General features: G+C 32.7%; 1 long non-coding RNA gene across 1 annotated transcript; it reads left to right on the top strand.

The window, feature by feature from the left end:
* The first annotated feature begins 15,909 nt into the window (after positions 1-15,909).
* On the top strand, positions 15,910-20,768 carry LOC123554246 (uncharacterized). The gene is made up of 3 exons (XR_006686975.2): positions 15,910-16,063; positions 18,904-19,069; positions 19,613-20,768. It is a non-coding gene; the product is annotated as an uncharacterized LOC123554246 (long non-coding RNA).
* Positions 20,769-21,876: the final 1,108 nt, after the last annotated feature.

Here is a 21,876-nt window from a genome sequence, read left to right as displayed (position 1 = left end):
AAAAATCCACATATCGATTATGTAGCCTTAAGCAGAGTGAGGTCTATTAAAAATCTTCATATTTTGAACTTCAATGAATAGGCATTATCTTTGGATGAGCGTGTAGAAGTAGAAATGGAAAGACTTTGTTCTGAAGCAAATATTAGACTCTGTTATGTTCCACTTGACACAGTCAATTCTGATGAACATTTTAAAATAGTCTTTAACAATTGTAGATCATTGCACAGACATTTTGAAAGATGTAGCTGTAGAGCAGAATATCTTGTCAGCACATGTGATTGGAGTTGCTGAAACAAAATTAGTCCAAAGAGATGAAAATTCAGACTATTCAATTTATGGCTTTCAGCTAATAAGAAATGACCAAAACCAAACAAAACATAACATCAGACCGTCTCATGATTTAGCCTTGTATGTTAAAAATGATGTCACAGTTTCTAAATGCCATTGCTATAGTACAACGAATTTGGAGTGGATAGTCGTAGATGTAAAACATATGCTAATGCAAATGCAAATTGTGATTCTGTACAAATCACCAGGTCTTTCTTTTCTTAGTCTTGTTTCAACTATTGAAAAACAGCTTTTTAAGGTCTGGACTCGGATAAACCGTTCAATATAGATGTTTCACAAAATGACAGTCTAAAACAATTTATGAACGAAAGATTATATTGCCAACAAATGATGCAATAACCAACAACTGATCACGGGTCAAAAATAGATCTGGTATTTGCAAATTGCAGTGGCAGTGTTGGAACTGTAGACACATACTGGTCAGATCACAAACTTGTTTACTTTTATACATAAAAGGTTTTGCATTATCATTAGAACTAGTCACAAAACTGAATTATAATCACTTCTTAACAATTTCATCATCCTGGTATGAGGAATGCCAACCTCTCCATATAGTGGTTGCCATTCATAGTGGTTTAACTTTGTTTCAGGGTGGCCACTTGTTACATTCAATTTGCAATATAAGTATTTGTCTTTGGTCTTATTATAAACATTTTAACAAAGTTTTCAATTTTTTAAGTTGTAGATGAATTTTTATTGCTGTTGTATTTGTGTTAAATATGAAACAGCTTTGATGTAATATTTAAAGACCTGCTCTAGTCCTACATTTTAACCTTAAATTGTCACTGAAAAAGCATGAAAATCCTGACTATGAACAGTGACGCCTGTCAAAATAGAGTCTATTTTATATAAAATTCTATATAAATTACCTGTGGTTTTGCATGCTAAAGTGTGGCACGTGACCGTTAACTGTTACCTATTGTAATTATGGGTTGCATACACACAATAGAATTTGAATAGCCGCGGAGCAGGGCTTTAAGTTTTAAACATATTTGAAATGATAGCAGTTGTTGCATATAGCATAGTAAAGGTTATTATTACAGTAAAATGCATGCGTGTTATGTAATTACATTCTTTTGTATTTGGAAACTTGATAGGAATTACTGACTTTTGTGTATTTAGTTACTACTTTTCATATGAAATACCAGATACAAAAGTCATTGTGTCTTAGTTTTATTATACATTATAGTAATAGTAAACAGTTCATGTCATCTGACTTCTGCCATTTCTTTATTTTCTCATGCAACTTTATTATTGTACTACATGTATTTGTAGTTAAATCCTTCATGAAAAGTTTGTTTATACCTTTTAAAAAGTATGTAATGCTAACAATTTTAAACCAGTGATGTTCATCAAACAAACTATCTGTTTTTGAATATATATTAATATTATACTATTGCACACTATTCTACAAACTAAATTCTAAGCTGAATTATTAATGGTACATGAAAGAACATTGGTATTTTCTTTAGTAATATCTTATGGGCAGTAATTATTTTTTCTATAGATTATTTTTAATTGTCATTGTACATTGTTATGGTAACTTACTAAGTGCAAGTGTAATGAAGCTGTGAATTTCTGTTAAGGTTATTTTTATTTGAGCTGTATCTTAAACGCATTCATTGTTACCTATATGTGTCTTACAGTAATTTTAGAATGGATAAGAGTTTGTGTTCTAATGTCTACTGTTTTATTATAAAAGATACTGTTTTCAGAACAAGTTCCAAAGACGTATAATAATATTGCATTCACTGTGCTTAGTTACTTTAGCTTTTATTTTTTGAAAATTATGACCCTTTTTAACTTATAGTATCAAGTTAAAGTTTGGCATGTAAGCAGATTTCCCAAAAACCTACTAGTCCAAATACCTTCAAACTTCACACATACCTTTGGCATCATGAGACAAGTACATTACTGTAGCTCAAAATTTTGTCAAAATTATGCCCCTTTTTATCATAGATATGGGCGTGTTTCTTGGGAATTACTTTACCAGATGTTTTCAGATTCTTGACACATCTTTAGCATCATGGGATGACCTCACATGGCAAGTTGCATAACTCTAGCTAACATTTTAGCAAAATTATGCGCCTTTTTCAACTTGAAAAATGTTGCAAGAGCTTTTGTATGCAACTTAAGCTAGTATTAGATGGCAGGGATTCAATAAGTGGAGCAAGCTGACATTGGACAGCTCTTGTTTCTTGTAAGTTTTCAAGTTGATTCATTACATAATAAAATCTGTGCAAAAAAGTGTTTGGAGGAAAGACCGCAACCAAGCAATATAGTAGACTCGGTTTGATTGAGTCTGTTCATGAGAGGTAATGAAATCTGCAACACCCTTCACGCCCCCTAGCACAGGCTTAAGGCAACCATGATCCAACTGTTATTTTATTCCACAGTTGGTGACATGTCAATTGCAGATTTGTATTTAACCTTATATTGGTTAGAAATTGAAAGTTAGTTGCTCATGTCTGATTGTCAGCCAGTCATATTACTGTTAAGCAGACATATTTTCAGCAAGATATTTTTTCAACATATTGTATATTTTTATTTGCTTGTGATAAATATGGAAAGACAGAATACTGGTAGTTGCAACATGTTGCCTATATTAAAGATATTGTTATTAAAATCATTTCTATGGATTTACTGTCATTGCAGTGGCCACTTATATAATATTAATTACTATAAGAAATATTTATTAATTCTGTAATACTGTGTTAATGTTATGATAACAGTACTAGATAAATGTAACAGTAAAAGCTTTTTGGATTGCCATAAAGTTTCGTTATATCACTAACTATTAACACTACCTGTTCCAGTTATTTCCGTTTTGATCTAGGAAGGTGGCAAGTTACTTTTATTTTTATATCCTGTTTCAATGAAATTTTCCATCTTTTGTTACTTTATCTCACTAAATACTAGGGAAAATGCATAGATTTTTTTCTGCTGCTAATTCAGCATTCAGAATAAATATTACTTGAAATCTGTACAAAATTAAAGTGACCAACTTCATCAACATTTCATGTAAATGTGGTGTTATTTTGAATGTTATGAAGTAGTACTCAAACATTATGTTGTAGACTTTTGTAATCTGTAGTTTATTTACTTTGAATTAATGCTGCAGTTGAAATAATATTTGATAGAAACTTTTATTTCCAGTTTGCATTGCCATTTTTTCAGAATATTGTGTGGAAAAATCAAGTAATAGTAGGAGGCATCTGAAATTAAAATTAAGTTGTGTAATGTACTGTTTATTTGTGCTTTTTGTTGCAATTATTGCAAAAGAGTTGTCTTCCAGTTTGGAATTTGAAACACTATAACATTGTGACTATAAGTGTTTCTGAAATATGACATACCATTTGCAATTTACTCAATAGCATATTTAAGTTTTGTGCATGGTTGTTAAAAAAATGTGCACACAATCTACAACACTGGTTTTAACTGAAAGTTTCAGTCTACAAATATTACAATAAGCAAACAGGTTAAATCTTGGCACATGCTTTGCTGAAGAGTTTGGCAGTGTTCAAGAACCCTGAGAGTGTTCTGTATCAAATATGATGGTAGCTCATGAAAAGTCATGAATTTATTGCTGCCAATCACAACAAGCTGTATGGTGCAGCTCTGATGAAGCTGTATGATGAAGCTGTATAATGAAGCTGTATGGTGGGATATCAAACGTCATGAAATTATTGCTGCTAGTCATAATGAAACGTATGCTGCAGCTCTGATGATGCAGTGTGGAAGCTTATAAAAAGTCATGAATTTATTACTGATCAAGCTATAATTTGAATAAAAAGATAACTTATTTTGTATTCATTTTAAATTGGAACAAGTATTTTGCAATGTTTGCAACAGCACATCTTTTCCAATTTTTCTTATGATTCACATTTCCCTCTTGTACATACATAGTACTACATAGTTTCAGTGTTAACTGTATTACTTAAACCTTTTATAGTTACTAACTACTAAAGTGAATGTTAACTGCACAGAATGTTGTTCATGGCATTGCCATGTGTAAAGTTTAATGATATTTTGATGTCTAAATCTATAGATTATGTTAGGTTAGATATCCTGTTAGAAATATAGAATTGGCTGTATTAAATAGTCCTTGTGCAAGTATAAAATAAAGCTTCAGTAGACAATAACAGCAGCAAATTTATAATTTACTATAACTGTAATTTTTTCTCTATATACAATATTGCAAATGGTTTAGGCTTCAAATGCTTACCATAACCATGTACATTATTAGGTTGCTCTCTTCATACACTACAATGAACATATAAGTAGTTATGACTAACAAATATATTTTACCACAAGCATGTGAATGTGTTGATAAGTTTAAAATGTTAAATTGTCTATAAATAAAAAATATATATTGATAAATGAAGTTTGTCATATATGAGTCAAAAAGGTCTGCAATGTTTAAAATTTTGCTTGCCATAGAAATGATATCCTGTTGGTTATGAACAGTCATCCTCTGAATTATCACTGAGCACAGTTATTATTAGCAATAACACAGATCTGATTAAGTATTGCATATGTTCTCTTTCACTCAGGGGAGCGATATAGGACCATCATGGCCCTCTTGTTATACTAGCTTCCCAACACTAACCAGGACTTAAATTGTTTTTGTCAAAGAGTTTGGGATCAGTAAGTACATGATGAGATCCAATTTTTGCAGGAACTAGTGTCTTTCGATGCAAGTTCAACTGATCTCTTAATTTCTGTACGATACGTGTGTTTTGTTCGGCGATGTCTTTTTTTTTCATAAGGGTCTTCTGAAAAAAAAAGATATACAGGTTTGAACATGTAGCACAAACACTATACAAAAATAGTCTGAGGGCATATGTTTATTATGTGTGTTTAGCACATTATAGACATAAATGCATTATTTTTACAATTTTCTGAGTTTGGCGTACGTAGGAATCACTTTAAAGACTTGAAAACATTTTGCAATGGCTGTCGTAACCTGTACCCCGTACTTTGATTCAGTGCTGCCATATTTTTATTTCACTATAATAGAATTCCGTGCAAACCGGTGTAAGGGGGCGTGAAAGGTGTTGCACATTTCATTCCCTCTCACAAACAGACTTAATTAAACCGAGTCTGTTATTATATTGCTTTGCTACGTCCTATGCTTCCAAAGCCATGTTTTTCTAACTTCGTTAGATTAAATTTTAATTGTTTACAATGTCATATAGGAAACATGCAATGCCGTTTCTTAAATATGTGCGCTTTAGAACCACATACTAAAAACTAAGTCACAAAATGACAAACAACTTGTGAGAACAAGAACATTCTCTTATCTGGTAACATGAGTGCAATCATATATTAAAATGCCTTTAAAAGGGGTCACACATTAAACCGGAATCAACCTAAAAACCGGAATACACCGGAATACACTTTCCATAACCGGAATACACCTGTAGTTTTTTAATTAAAGGTATTTTTGCAGGTTTTTTGATATAATTCAATCATATATATCATAAATAATCAACATACCAAAGGAAAATACAATACGTTCACGCAAAACGGTTTTATAAGAGATTGAAATTCGGCGACCGCGCGGGAAATTACCATAACCGAAATACACCCGTATTTCTTCAACAAATGCTATTTTTGAAGTGGTTTATGACTGAATTTAAAAATATATATCATAAATGATTAATTTTCAAAATGAAATTAAAATACTTATGCGCATTACGTTTTGTACATGATTGAAAATCGGCGATGGCACTGGAAATTTGCGTATTCGTAAATGAATTTCCATGCCTTAAAATTCTCTAATGTACACCCGTATTTCTTAAATAAATCGTATTTTTAGGGTTTATGATAGAATTCAGTCATATCTAAAATATATAATTAATTTACAAAAGGAAATTAAAATGCGCATTACGTTTTATACGAGGTTGCAAATTTGTTGAGTGCACGGGAAATTTGCGCACTCGTGGATGAACCACAATCGACATAATTTTGTTAGATTTTAACTTAGGTAGGTAAATTTCTTTCAAGTTTCGATTTTTTCGGTTCAAATTATTTCAAAATAGTCTTTTTATGCTATAATATGATATTCCAGAGCTTCAGATAAGCTTTTGGTGCAAATGGGTATTTACCCATCACTTTTTGTCTGAATTGGGTATTCGAAATTTGAATTGGGTAAAAATAATATCATTACCAAGCCTTTTCAGAAGTAATTGGGTATTTGCTAAAACCAGTTGAGTATTTTACCAATCTCGCACTAACAATAGAGTATTTTTTGCTTACAGTATACATGGTATATATCACTGAACAGGATTGACTAAGTAGCTAAGTACTTTAACGGCGCCCTTCAATGTTTAATACAAAAATGTATTTAAAATTATAATGAATGTTCCATACTGTTGTTTTCTTTTTCACTTTTAATGAAGTCGCACTCGGAGATCAGTTCATCCACAATATCCCGAACGATGTGGACACCACAATATGCATTCTCCCAAAGATATCATACAGTATTGGTGACACTACATCGTCACAAACAGATAACTGTCATTGTTGAACAGCAAAATATCCCACTAATTAGTTTGTGCTGCAACAATGTTTATTCTTCAACTCTTTTACATTTTATCGGCGTAAAATTGTTTACAAAGTATCCAAATAACACCAATCAGCCAACTGAATGGTCCTGTGATTTTTCCGATAAATTGCAACCCGTTCTGCGGTAACGTATAATCAGTCAGTCAAATCTAGCGTTAAAGTCTCATACCCATTCTAGTAGACTAGCCACTAGACTGATAATAATATATTTCTACATTTTTCCTTTTTTGATGAATTTAATTTCGTAGAGACAAAAGTCAGTCTATTTTAGAGATTTTCACAGAGAAATGATGTTGAAGTTATCAGTTCACTACATTTAATCATAAAAATGTAAAGAAAGATATATCATAGTCTAGGAGCTAGTCTACCATTCTAGTAATAAGGAAAATGCGATACGCATGCTACTTTTTATGAATTGGGTATTAGGAATTTTACTTGCATTTCATTACGCACACTGTATGAATTCAATTGGGTTTTCTGCAATTTTAATTGAGTAAATACGAAAATACACAGCTTATCTGGAGCTCTGATATTCCTTTATGAAATATAGTGTAACCATATGAGCTTCTTTAATTTGTTATTAAAAGCGAATGTGCATAAACAGACAGGTAAATGTGTCTAACGATAATAGCGGATATCCTACCTCTATGACCTATTTGCCCTCAAGGAATTTACATTATTTTTTAAGAAGAATATCTTAAAAGTAAAGTGTCGTGTCAAAAATATACATGTACAAAGATGCAGACATCATATTGCTTTATTTAAAATGTTTTGTATCTTTACGATTTCCGGGTAAATTCCAGTCAATCCAAATAAAAAAAAAATCAACTTAATTTACCCGTTTTTCTTCAATTTTTCAATTTTGCAATTATAACGACAAGTATGAAATTAAATAAAAGCTTATCATATTCAACTGCACTTACCTTGTCAGACATTATTTGTCACATGTCGCATGTGTGTGTTTACAAATATACTGATTAATTGATATAATCAATAGGTGTGATAATCCAATCAAACTCAGGACTAATCAGAGGCACGTGTTTGTTACGCTGCATATATTCAAAGGATATTAATTGTGCTTTAGAAATAAGCGCAGTAAACGTTTTTATATTTATATATTAAACATATATATATATCTTTTGATACAAATGAACCTTTTCTTTCTCTACCAGAAGATTATACAACTGATGTTTTTTATCCAAGATTTTCGCAGGATAAAGGCTATTTGAACAGTAATGGGACTGCATTTATTGAGTTTTGCAAACAGACTGGTCTTTTCATCTTAAACGGTCGTGTAGGTGATGACGCCGGCGTTGGAAAATATACATTTGTGGGTCACAGAGGCTGTAGTCTAGTTGATTATATTATTGTATCCGAATCATTGTATCCTTACATTACATCCTTTACAGTCCATGACCCCAATCCGTTATCAGATAACTGTGTTATTGAATTTACTTATGAAAACATTGTTATTCGTCAGCATGAAAATGGATCTGATGATAGTGATTATTTAACGCTAGACAGTAAATATGTGTGGAATAGTGTACTAAAAGATGATTATGTTAATGCTTTAAATGATACAGTTGTAACTGAAAAGCTAAACGATCTGATTTTGAATACTGGACGAGCTGAAAATTGTGTTGACATTGAATCAAGTTTGAACGATTTTGGAAGTATTATGAATAGTGTAACTGATAAATTGTTTAAGAAAAAAATTAATAGAAACTTTTATAATGTTACATCACAAAACAATAAAGCATGGTTTGATGATAATTGTGAAGTAAAAAGAAATGAATTTTATGTGTTTTTAAATCGCTATAAAAATTGTAAAACTGACGAAAACAGAGTTTTGCTTTCTAAATCACGCTCAGATTATAAAGCAGCTTTGAAATTTGCTAAAAGAAAATACGACGATGAACGTACACGAAAGCTTGAAACTTGTCGTCAAACAAACGCCAAATTGTACTGGAAGTTGTTAAAAGCTGCCTCACATGTGAAAGATCCAAATATACCATTGTCTGATTTTGAAATGTATTTCAAAGCTGTAAATAATCCTGACGATCACTTTTTTAATCCTGATGAAGACGTTTTGTACTTTAATGAACGTTTTCTTAATAATGAATTTCATGTTATGTTCAATGAGCTTGATGTACCTTTAAGTAATGTCGAAATCACATCTGCCATTAAGGAGCTTAAGACTGGAAAGAGTGCGGGCCCCGATAATTTATTAAATGAATTTTTTACGCATGGTGCTTTTCGATTATTACCTTACCTTAACACATTGTTTAACGCGATTTTTAAAACTGGATGTTTCCCTGAATCTTGGTCTGAAGGATATATCATTCCATTGCATAAAAAAGGTGCAGTAAATGTTCCTGATAACTATAGAGGAATCACATTACTTAGTGTTTTATGAACACTGTTCACTAGAATTTTAAATAATCGGTTAACAAATTGGGCAGAGTACTATAATATATATATAGAAGCACAAGCAGGTTTTCGAAGTGGCATGAGTACCACAGATAATATTTTTGTATTGCATGGTCTTATAACTCATATTATCAACAATGGAAAGAAGCTGTACTGTAGTTTTATTGATTTTAGTAAAGCATTTGATTATGTAGAAAGAAATAATTTATGGTATAAGCTGATTAAAATTGGTGTTCGAGGTAAGATGTTAACTGTTATTAAAAGTATGTACACTGGTCTGAAATCTCGTGTGAAATATAATAATAAACTTAGTAATGAATTTACATGTATGCTTGGTGTACGTCAAGGTGAATGTTTGTCGCCTTTTCTTTTTTCTATGTTTTTGAATGATATTGAAGAATATCTCATTTTGAACAATTTCGAGGGTGTAGATACATATATGACAAAATTATTTCTTTTGCTATATGCCGACGACATCGTCATCTTCTCTGAAACAGCAGACGGACTACAAAAAGGATTAGATTTACTTCAAGAATATTGTTACAGATGGAAACTGAAAATCAATGTTAAGAAAACTAAAGTTATTGTTTTCAGAAAATCGGGAATGTTACCGAGGAACTTGAATTTTGTTTTTGATAATGAACAGATTGAAATAGTTAAGTCTTTTTCGTATCTTGGTATAGTATTTACACAAGGTGGATCATTTAGCGAAACCCAAATTACGTTGGCTAGAAAAGCACAGAAGGCGATTTTCAAATTAAATAGATACTTACTGAATTTTTCAAATGTTTCTGTTAATCACAGACTAGAATTGTTTGATAAACTCGTTTTACCAATTCTTAACTACTCTTGTGAAATTTGGGGATTTCATAATGCTGTTAACATAGAACGAGTACATACTTTGTATTGTAAACGAGTTTTAAAAGTTAAGCGCACAACACAGAACGATTTTGTATATGGTATCTTAGGAAGATTTAGTCTTATTAATCATAGATACATTAGAATTATTAGATATTGGTTTAAACTTATATGTAGCAGTGATAATAAGTATAATAAAATTGTATATAACATGTTAATGGCTGATGCAGATATACATCCAAATAAGACTTCCTGGGTTACTTTAGTCCGAGACTTACTGTCTTCAATGGGATTCCATGATGTATGGCTTGCACAGGGAGTTGGTAATTTCGATGTTTTCCTACATATTTTCAAGCAACGCCTCCATGACAATAGTCTTCAGTTATGGCACGATCGTTTAGAAAATTCAACTCGAGCAATTTTCTTTAGGGAGATTATTGATTTTGATTTTCAATTTTTTCTAAAATGTTTAAACGTACAGAAATTTAGGATAGCGTTCAGCAGGTTAGTTGTTTCCTCTCACAACCTTAAGATTGAGTCTGGCAGGTGGCATAGACCAAGAAGTATTCCATTAGCAGATAGAAAATGCACAATTTGTGATAAACTTGAAGATGAGTTTCACTTCATTTTAGAATGTTCATCCTTTTACGATTTACGTAAACAATACATCAACAGGTACTTTTGGATTAGACCAAGTATGTTTAAATTGAAACAATTGTTTCAGTGTAAAAATGAAAATGTAATTAAGCGTTTAAGTATATACATATTTAAATCGTTTGAAATTAGAAACACTATAAATGGCACATAATATATTTTGTCATTATACCTTGTCTCTACATATGTTGAGTACGATATATGTGTAAGATAGCGATGCAGTATTGTATATTCATATGTTGTACAAATATGTAAATTTGTGTTGATATAATCTCATACTCAGCTAGTCAAAACAAAATAAGAAATGACACCTTCTCCGCATACAACAAATTACTTGACGATCAGCTGAACCCTTAATCTTTCTTACTTTTGCTAGTTAAGAATGCCCCGTTGCTATTTATTTTGAGCAGAACGTTGTGTTTATACATGCACTTTTTAAAGCTGGTTTATATCAACACAATTTTTGTCACGTGACTTGCTATTGTTATGTAATTGTAATTCATGTATATGTTCACATGGGCCTATGGCCTATTGAATCTGAAATAAAACCTTCTTCTTCATAATATAATTCTTTTGAAAACTGATTTTTCGTAATTTATTTTCTTCTTAAATTATCAAACTAAACATGAAGAAATAATTCAATTAGTTCCAATAATAAACATACGGCCGGTTCTTTCCGATCAGCGCGGTTTATGCACTGACACGTGTTTTGTGTATAATTCATTTAAAAATTGAATATTGATATTTTTTCTTAATTAATTTTCTTTTTTTTTATTTGTTAAACGAAATGCGAAATATGAAGAAATAATTAAATAATTTCCAATTATAAACATGTGACATGCCCTTTCCGATCATGTTATGACCTTTCCGATCAGCGCGGTTTATGCCACACGTAGTTTGTCTATAATTCATTTAAAAATAAAAAAATGCTATTTTATCATTCATAGTTTATTTTCTTTTTTATTTGCTAAATGAAATATGAAGAAACAATTAAATAAGTTTCGATAATAAACATGTGACATGCCCTTTCCGATAATGTTAAGCCCTTTCCGATCCGCGCGGTTAATGTCGGGACCCGTGTTTTGTTTATGATTCATTTAAAATCGGATATTGATATTTTTTTATCCTAAATTATTTTCTTATTATTTAAAGAAACAATTAAATAAATTTTAATAATCAACATTCCGGTATCTAGTCGAATATAGCGACGTAAGCGTAAAACATTTCCGTAAGATCGTTAAGTTATAATCTCGTATACAGAATTAACTTTTAATAAACTTCTCTCAAATATTCATTCATATTTAATCTGATTGAACATGGTTCTACAACTTATAAAAAATGATAAAAAGTGTTTATTTAAGAGAATACTATTTATTTTTTAAAAAAGGACGAGTGCATTTATGTTATGGAAATTTCCCGTGCGCTCGCCAAATTCAAATCTCGTTTAAAATCGTTTTGCGTTAAAGTATTTTATTTTCCTTTTGTAAACTTATTATTTATATTATACACGAATGATTTCCGCAAAAAAACCTACAAAAATACCAGAGGTATGATATCCGCTATTATCGTTTGACACATTTACCTGTCTGTTTATGCACATTCGCTTTTAATAACAAATTAAAGAAGCTCATATGGTTACACTATATTTCATAAAGGAATATCAGAGTTCCAGATAAGCTGTGTATTTGCGTATTTATTCAATTAAAATTGCAGAAAACCCAATTGAATTCATACAGTGTGCGTAATGAAATGCAAGTAAAATTCCTAATACCCAATTCATAAAAGTAGCTTGCGTATCGCATTTTCCTTATTACTAGAATGGTAGACTAGCTCCTAGACTATGATATATCTTTTTTTACATTTTTATGATTAAATGTAGTGAACTGATAATTTCAACATCATTCCTCTGTGAAAATCTCTAAAATAGACTGACTTTTGTCTCTATGAAATTAAATTCATCAAAAAAGGAAAAATGTAGAAATATATTATTATCAGTCTAGTGGCTAGTCTACTAGAATGGGTATGAGACTTTAACGCAAGATTTGACTGACTGGTTATACGTTACCGCAGAACGGGTTGCAATTTATCGGAAAAATCACAGGACCATTCAGTCGGCTGATTGGTGTTATTTGGATACTTTGTAAACAAATTTACGCCGATAAAATGTAAAAGAGTTGAAGAATAAACATTGTTGCAGCACAAACTAATTAGTGGGATATTTTGCTGTTCAACAATGACAGTTATCTGTTTGTGACGATGTAGTGTCACCAATACTGTATGATATCTTTTGGGAGAATGCATATTGTGGTGACCACATCGTTCGGGATATTGTGGATGAACTGATCTCCGAGTGCGACTTCATTAAAAGTGAAAAAGAAAACAACAGTATGGAACATTCATTATAATTTTAAATACATTTTTGTATTAAACATTGAAGGGCGCCGTTAAAGTACTTAGCTACTTAGTCAATCCTGTTCAGTGATATATACCATGTATACTGTAAGCAAAAAATACTCTATTGTTAGTGCGAGATTGGTAAAATACTCAACTGGTTTTAGCAAATACCCAATTACTTCTGAAAAGGCTTGGTAATGATATTATTTTTACCCAATTCAAATTTCGAATACCCAATTCAGACAAAAAGTGATGGGTAAATACCCATTTGCACCAAAAGCTTATCTGGAGCTCTGTCTCATGAACAAGTTTTACACAGGTCTTGTTAAAAACTTAATGATCAGTTTCAGAAATTCGTGGTAAAATATATTTTAATGAAAAACAGCATTTATTTATCTTCTGATTTTACGTGAGCTCTAAATTTTACATTTTATAAAAAAGTAATTTAAGACGCCGGGTCCCAATACCGGTTATTAGCTATGCCCAAGTCTGACATTGGTATTTACTCCCCCTGAATTCTCTTCAATATAAAGGTACTCGATGTAAACAAAGATCGATTTTCTTAATTTTTAAGTCAGGGATATATTTTGGTCTTTTTCTATCCATATATATAGGAGGCATCGGACCTTTGAGAAAAATGTGCGTCTTATATTCGTATGGTGATGGTACGAAACTGCGCTGTTACATTCATTAATACAGTGTGACAAACTTGAAATTATTTGTGTACGTCAAATAAATTTATACACACATGGACTGATTTATGTCAAATTACCTCCCTTTGTTTCAAACTAAAAAGGATGTATCTCAGTAACCAAAGAAGATAATGATTGTAAATTTCATTTATGCCATCAGATGGATTATGTCAATCAGGTAGATAGCTTTTGACGGAATTTATGACAAATTACCTCCCTTTATGTAAATCAATATACCACAGCAGCATCTAATGAGATTGGTTTTAAATGTTATTTGTGTCGTCCAGGGTAAGGAATAGTCATGCTAGTACAAAAATACAGTACATGTATTTGAGCCTAGGACCCTCAAACTTGATATGGAGATTGACCCCGACTAGTAATGTGACCGGTTACAACTTTCAGGAAAATATTTATCCTGATGATATTTAATGCATATGGCTATGTGATCTGTGTCAAAACTTGATCTTATCATTAATAGCAATGATACTCAGGTGAGCGATATAGGACCATCATGACCATCTTGTTTGACTACCTTGCTGTATTTACATATCCGCCATTGCATTCTGATTCAATACAGCTGACGGTTAAGTTGGTCGTTATCGATCACGTGACAGGAAACAGAGCCATGTAAATGTGTTAACTCTAGGTTGCAGTTTTCAAAACAGTGACAAAGTCGTGTTTTGTCGTTTATTAAATTTAAACACCAGTTGATTGGAAGGGTCCCCAGGGTTCCCATTCACTTAAATATGTAGTTTTTCACATACGAATTTCAAATTGAAAAATGAACAGTTTGTGGAATTCCAGTGTCTATTTTTCATGATTTAAGCATTAATATCAAAATATGTAAAAAAATACTATGGATCTGTTCAAACTTTCTGAAACTGCCATCAAAAGGGCTGCCAGAGCAAAAAATTCTTACCCAAATGGCCACTATTTACTGAGGGAACTTAGGCTATAATAAATTTATTCCTAGATTATCATCCCTGCCTGCCCCCTCTTTTTTTTTGCTGCCTCGATCTGACTGCGGAAGGGTCCTATATGATAATGCATGTTGCAAATTAAATTCGCACTCATCCTATTGAAGAGCATTGTTGTAAAATACATATGTAACAACTTTAATTATGGTTTTCGTTATCCTAGTAATTTTTCAATGTGAAAAAACTTTCAAAGACTAGTTTTTGTGCAGTTATTCCGATGCAGACTTGTTACTGGACCTATACAATTACTTTATTTTTGGCAGTTTAGTGCAGAATGATAGTGGCAAAACCAGCTGTGTATACAAGTATCCGTTGGTCGATCTAAAGTTGGTTCATCATAAATGCAGGTCGATCCAGCTACTAAATAAAATGTTGAATTGTTGATAACATGTAATATGAGAGTGAAAAAGAAAATCTACTCGTTTGTTTTCACTTTATTCTGTTTTTGCCTTTGCCTTGATTTGTACTTAGGTGTTCAGTTTATATATATGTAAAGCTGTCATTTTTAATATTAAAGGCTCGATTTTGTGGGTTTAAACTGAAATGTTTCTCATGTTGATAAAAAAAACCTTTAGCTCAAATCATTGGAGATTGTATGTACACTTTTATTAATTTCAAGAGTCAAAATTCCTACTCTCACCTGTGTACAGTAACTGTTTTAAAAATAAAAAATGAAAATTTGCCCCCACCCCACCTTTGATAAGTAGTTTGGGCAATTTCCCCCCTTTTGAGGTTAAAGTTTTACTTGCAAGTTACTTTCTCCAACTAATGCAGATACATGTATTGAATTGGAACTTCACCGATTGTGCCTTGACGGTTATAAAATCGGGTGAAAGCATCAAGTCCAATAACTATTTCATGCATTTTGGCCAAATTATGCCCACTTTGGACTTGGAAAATCCTGTTCAAAGTTTTGCTTGCAAGTACTGTAGTACATATTGTATCTAGCTATTCCTTAAAATTAATTTTCTTTTTTTCTAGGTGGATAACCAACCCAGCAGATGACAAAGTGGGTGCTGTATTATTCAGATAATACCGAGCGGTTGCTCTGGTCCCATAAAGGTCAACATTTATGTTAAATGTGCCCACCCATAATTTCTGGGAGTACATTGTTGATCTTACTTTTCAACGCATTTGAAGGTACGTTTTGATACAGTAATTACTAACGTATTCATTGATTGTGCCTATATTATTGTGCATCAAGTCTCATAACTATTTCATACATTTTGGCCAAATTATGCCCATTTTGGACATTGAAAATTCTGTTTAAGGTTTTGATTGCAAGTACTGTAGTACATATTGTATCTAGCTATTCCCTAAAATTAATTTTTAGCTCAACTATACGAAGTATAAGGAGAGCTATCCTACTCAACATGATGTCTGTGTCCTTCCACGTCCCCACCTTGGTTAATTTTATTTTTTTACACTTTTTCTTTTAAGCTCACCAGAGCCAAAGACTCAAGGTGAGCTATTAGGATCACTCACCGTCCGGCGTCCGTAAACTTTTACTTTAAACGACCTCTCCTCATAAACCGCTAGGCCAATTTCATCCAAACTTCACAGGAATGTTTCTTGGGTGAAGCTCTACAAAAATTGTTCAAAGAATTGGATTCCATGCAGGAATACTTTAAAAGTATTCTTCTCAAAAATCAGAAACCCTAGAGCTTAGATATGTAGTGTGAAGCATTGCCTAGTGGACCTGTACCAAATTTGTTCAAATCATGACCCCGGGCTCAAAATTGACCCCGTCCCAGGGGTCACTTGATTTTACATAGGAAAAAAAAATAAAAAAGCCAGAAGCCCTAGAGCTTAGACATTTGACATGTAGCATTGCCTAGTGGACCTCAAGTAAAGTTGTTCAAATCATGACCCCAGGTTCAAAATTGGCCCTGCCCCAGGGGTCACTTGATTTTGCATAGATTTCTATATGAAAATCTTCAAAAAAAATTAAAATATAAACCAGAAGGCCTAGAGCTTAGATATTTGACAGGTAACATTGCCTAGTGGACCTCTACAAAATTTGTTCAAATCATGACCCCCTGGGGTGAAATTGACCTCACCCCAGGGGTCACTTGATTTTACATAGGAAAATCTTCAAAAAATTTCTTAAAATAAATCAGAAGGCCTAGAGCTTAGATATTTGATATATAGCATTGCCTAGTAGACCTCTACAATATTTATTCAAATCATGACCCCCGGGTCAAATTGACCCCGTCCCAGGGGTCATTTGATTTTTTACTTAGGAAAATCCTCAGAAATTTTCTAAAAATAAACCAGAAGGCCTAGAGCTTAGATATTTGACATGTAGCATTGCCTAGTGGACCTCTACAATATTTATTCAAATCATGACCCCCGGGTCAAACTGACCCCGCCCCAGGGGTCATTAGATTTTTACATAGGAAAATCTTAAAAAAATTTCTAAAAATAAACCAGAAGGCCTAGATCTTAGATATTTGACATGTAGCATTGCCTAGTGGATTTCTACAAACTTCATTCAAATCATGATCCCTGGGGTCAAATTGACCCCACCCCATGGGGTTACTTGATTGTATATAGAAAAATCGTCAAAATTTTCTAAAAATAAACCAGAAGGCCTAGAGCTTAGATATTTGACATGTAGCATTTCCTAGTTGACCTCTACAAAATTTGTTCAAATCATGACCCCTGGGGTCAAATTGGCCCTGGGTCAAATTGGCCCCGCCCCAGGGGTCACTTGATTTTACATAGGAAAACCTTCCAAAAATTTCTAAAAATAAACCAGAAGGCCTATAGCTTAGATATTTGATATGTAACATTGCCCAGTAGATTTCTACAGACATTATTCAAATAATGACCCCCGGGGTAAAATTGGCCCTGCCCCAGGGGTTACTTGATAGTACATCGGAAAATCTTCAAAAAATTTCTAAAAATCATCAGTTTGACATTTGAAACATGTAGCTCATATTTCTCTGGTGAGCGATCCAGGGTCATCATGACCCTGTTTGTTTTTTCTTGTCTCTGTAATTACTTGAATGATTTGATTCAAATTTAAAATAGTTATTCCTCATCATCACCCACATCATCTGACATCAGGGCCATAACTCTGGCACCAATATTACAAGATTTATTCCCCCTTTTCACATAGATTTTCAGGTTAAAGTTTTGATGCACTTTCACTCTATCTCTGTTATTACTGAATGTATTTGATTCTAACTTGAAACAATTGTTCAACATCATCACCCACATCATATGATACAAGGGCCATAACTATGGCACAAATATTTCATGAATTATTCTCCCTTTTTACTTAGAATTCAGGTTAAAGTTTTGATGCACTTTCACTTTATCTCTGTTATTACTGAACAGAATTGATTCTTACTTGAAATATTTGTTTAACATCATCACCCACATCATATGACACAAGATGCATATCTCTGGCACAAATTTTACATGAATTATTGAATTTTTACTTAGAATTTCAGGTTAAAGTTTTCATGCATTTTCACTCTATCTCTGTTTTAACTGAATGGATTTGATTCAAACTTAAAATAATTGTTCAACATCATCACCCATATTGATCATGACACAAGGCGCATAACTCTGGCACCAATTTTTCATGAATTATGCCCCCTTTACTTAGAATTTAATGCATTTCACTGTATCTCAGTTCTTAAGAAATGCATTTGATTCAAACTTGAAGTAGTTGTTCCACATCATCACTCACAAGGTGCATAACTCTTACACAAGTATTGAATTATTACCCTTTTTTTGCTTAGAATTATACTTGTATAGTTTTTTGATACACTTAATCTTTACCTCTCTTATTAACTTAATATTTTTGACACAGACTCAAGCTGTTGTGGAATATTTTCATTAACCACTGGAGTCATTAAACACTCCAGTGACAGCTCCAGTTTCCTCAGATGTGCCCAGTTTCACTTTTCAGAATCGAAATAGTCGAGCCCGCTGTCTCCTGTTACAGCTCTTGTTCTTTTTTCTAGGTGGATAACCAACCCAGCAGATGACAAAGAGGGTGCTGTATTATTTAGATAATACTGAGTGGTTGTTCTGGTCCCATAAAGGTCAACAATTATGTAATATGTGCTATGTGCTTATCCATTATTTCTGGGAGTACATTGTTGATCTTACTTTTCAACGCATTTGAAGGTACATTTTTGATACAGTAATTACTAATGCATTCATTGATTGTGCCCCTTCTCCCCCCGCCCCCCCCCCCCCCCCCCCCATAAAATGAGCGATGCTGTCAGATGCCATACTAAGAGGAATTTCTAAACCAATGGACCAGCCATTGGGAGACCCAAGCATTGTAGTGTTTTACTTGGTAAACACTGATCTTTAGAAGTAAGTTGTAACAGTTTTTGTACTATCACTAATGTAATATCAGCATTCCATTTCAGTAAAAAAACAACAACAAAAAACAGTTGTATCCGAAACAAAGCTTAAAAAGTAATGTTACGAAATGGCCTGTTGTTTACAACACTACGTTCCTCTATTAACATCAGCTTCTTGAAATTGAAGCTATCTGGTGTTTCAGCTAAGTCAGTTGTTCTGCCCTTGCCTAATCCTTAGATGAAGTAAGTTTGTATTCAGTAAAAATACGATTTTCCAGGTAGTCATTAATGTATCTATATTACTACTATATTACTAACAATACACATAGTATATTAATACTGAATTGATTTTTTTCAGTTTGTGATGGTCTTGTTCCAGATATAATTCAGATTGCTGCCACGGAGTATGCTTATAACTGAAATTGCTCAACAGGTAATGTGGATTGTCAAAACTGGTCAAACAAGCATGTCAGTAAACGGAAACCCTGTTGTCCTGCTAACAATCAAATGAGCACTGCGGAATTTCTTTACTTGGTTACAGAAATTTCATAATGTCAGTTTGCTGGAGGTTTGATCTTCCAGCGCTAGCCACTGCATGGAGGAATATTGGCTAACTACCATTTTATATTATTTCCCTTCATTAGCAGTTCATGATACAAAACTCATCGACAAGGAGAAACACAAGACAGCATTATTGAAGCCCAGGATGTGTGCAGAACAGCAACAGCAGAAAATATTGCCAGATTGTGACTGACCCTTTCTCATCTTCAAACCACATTCCATCTTTAAGTCCATATTATGGACTTACTATAACCTTCATTGTGAAGAACAGTTAAGACCAACCTAGAGTAATTAATATGAAAAGAAAACTGGAAAGTGTTATCTCTAAGTTATTGTAATTTTTCCAAAAAAAGACAGAACCACTAAAGTCATTGTGCTGCATACACAGTGCATGTCTTGCAGAACTTCTACAAGGAAAGCTTATTCTGTTAGCATACATGTGGCAAGCAAATTTTCTTAACTCACCTTAGCACGAAGTGCTCATGGTAAGATATTGTGATCATGCTGTGTCCGTAGTCCGTCAACATTTTGTGTTAAAGCAAAATCTTCTTCAAAACCACTGAATTTATTTTGAGGAAACTTAGCATTACGTGACCACTGATACAGAGAAAATATATTTTATATATAAAGGACATGTAACATAGCATTACAGGACAACTGATACAGAGCGAATATATTTTAATATATAAAAATCATCAACAGGCAGATATGTAACATAGCATTACTGTACCGCTGGTACAGAGAGAATATATTTTTATGTATAAAATCATCAAAAGGCAGACATGTAGCATAGCATTACAGGCCCACTGGTACAGAGATAATATATTTTTATATATAAAATCATCAAAAGGCAGACATGTAGCATAGCATTACAGGCCCACTGGTACAGAGATAATATATTTTTATGTATAAAATCATCAAAAGGCAGACATGTAGCATAGCATTACAAGCCCATTGGTACAGATATAATATATTTTTCGGCGACGCCGTCTAAATTCGTTTTCGTTACCTATGCCACGTGACTTCAGTTTGCAAATCAAACTACTTGATAACGCATTATAGAAGATTTATCAAAATGGAAGATTTATGCAACACTCTGCCAGACTGGACGAGAGTGTCAATTTCTTTCACTCTGTTGATTGTGCTACGCTGAGTGAAATGTAGACAAAGCGTTTATCCTAAACGACGCTGTTCACAATTTTAAAGCTAACTTTGGCTCAGTATATTTAGCAAGAATATTGATATATCTCAAAATGATAAGTAAGTTTAATAAATATGATAAAAACCTTTTCAAATACCAACATACATCAAATTAAAGAAAGAGCTGAATACGGTCTGCTTATCACATGAATAAGGGTGTGATAAGAGTCTTTTATGTAGAGAAGTGCTTTTTAAAAGATTTTCCTTGTTACAATTGTCGTCTGTATATGAAAAGGTTTCTTGCTTTTGTGACTTATTCAGATTGTATATTAAAATGAGTACTTGTTTGCTTTGATATATTTGTTATAAATTTATTTAACTGATTTTTAATATATATGAATATTTTTCTTAGTACGGTATGCCAATATTGAACATTCAGTTTGAAAATGCTTTTTTATATATATATGCAAAATACTGAAACACATTACACTGAATAAGTACCTGCATACAGAATATCAAAGTGATATGACAACGGACAAAACTTTGCTTAAAAACATAAATAATTGAAATAATTACAATTGTATGTTTTGCTTGAACCTTCACTTTTTTATAGGTGATGACGTCATTGTCCAAAGATTCAGAATTAGCGAAATATGCATATTGTAAAGCGGGATCATTTGGGCCTATATTAGAAAAAAAATACTAAATAAAAAAAAACCTTATCATTATTTTGTTCTCCTGTATCTCAAATCAAACTAACTTGATTGTAGCATCTTTATTAGGAGGTTGCCCGCCAGGCCAACTTTGGTTCAGCTGGGACCTTTAAAACACCCTTTTAGGGGCTGCAAGAGCTAAAACTAGAAAGCCATTATACAGCATCCTCATAACACTTGGAGGATCTTTGCATACGTGGTCTGGAGC

The sequence above is a fragment of the Mercenaria mercenaria genome, chromosome 7, assembly GCF_021730395.1.
Source record: "Mercenaria mercenaria strain notata chromosome 7, MADL_Memer_1, whole genome shotgun sequence".
In the NCBI taxonomy this organism is placed as follows: Eukaryota; Metazoa; Mollusca; class Bivalvia; order Venerida; family Veneridae; genus Mercenaria; species Mercenaria mercenaria.
This window is presented reverse-complemented; position numbering and strand designations above follow the sequence as displayed.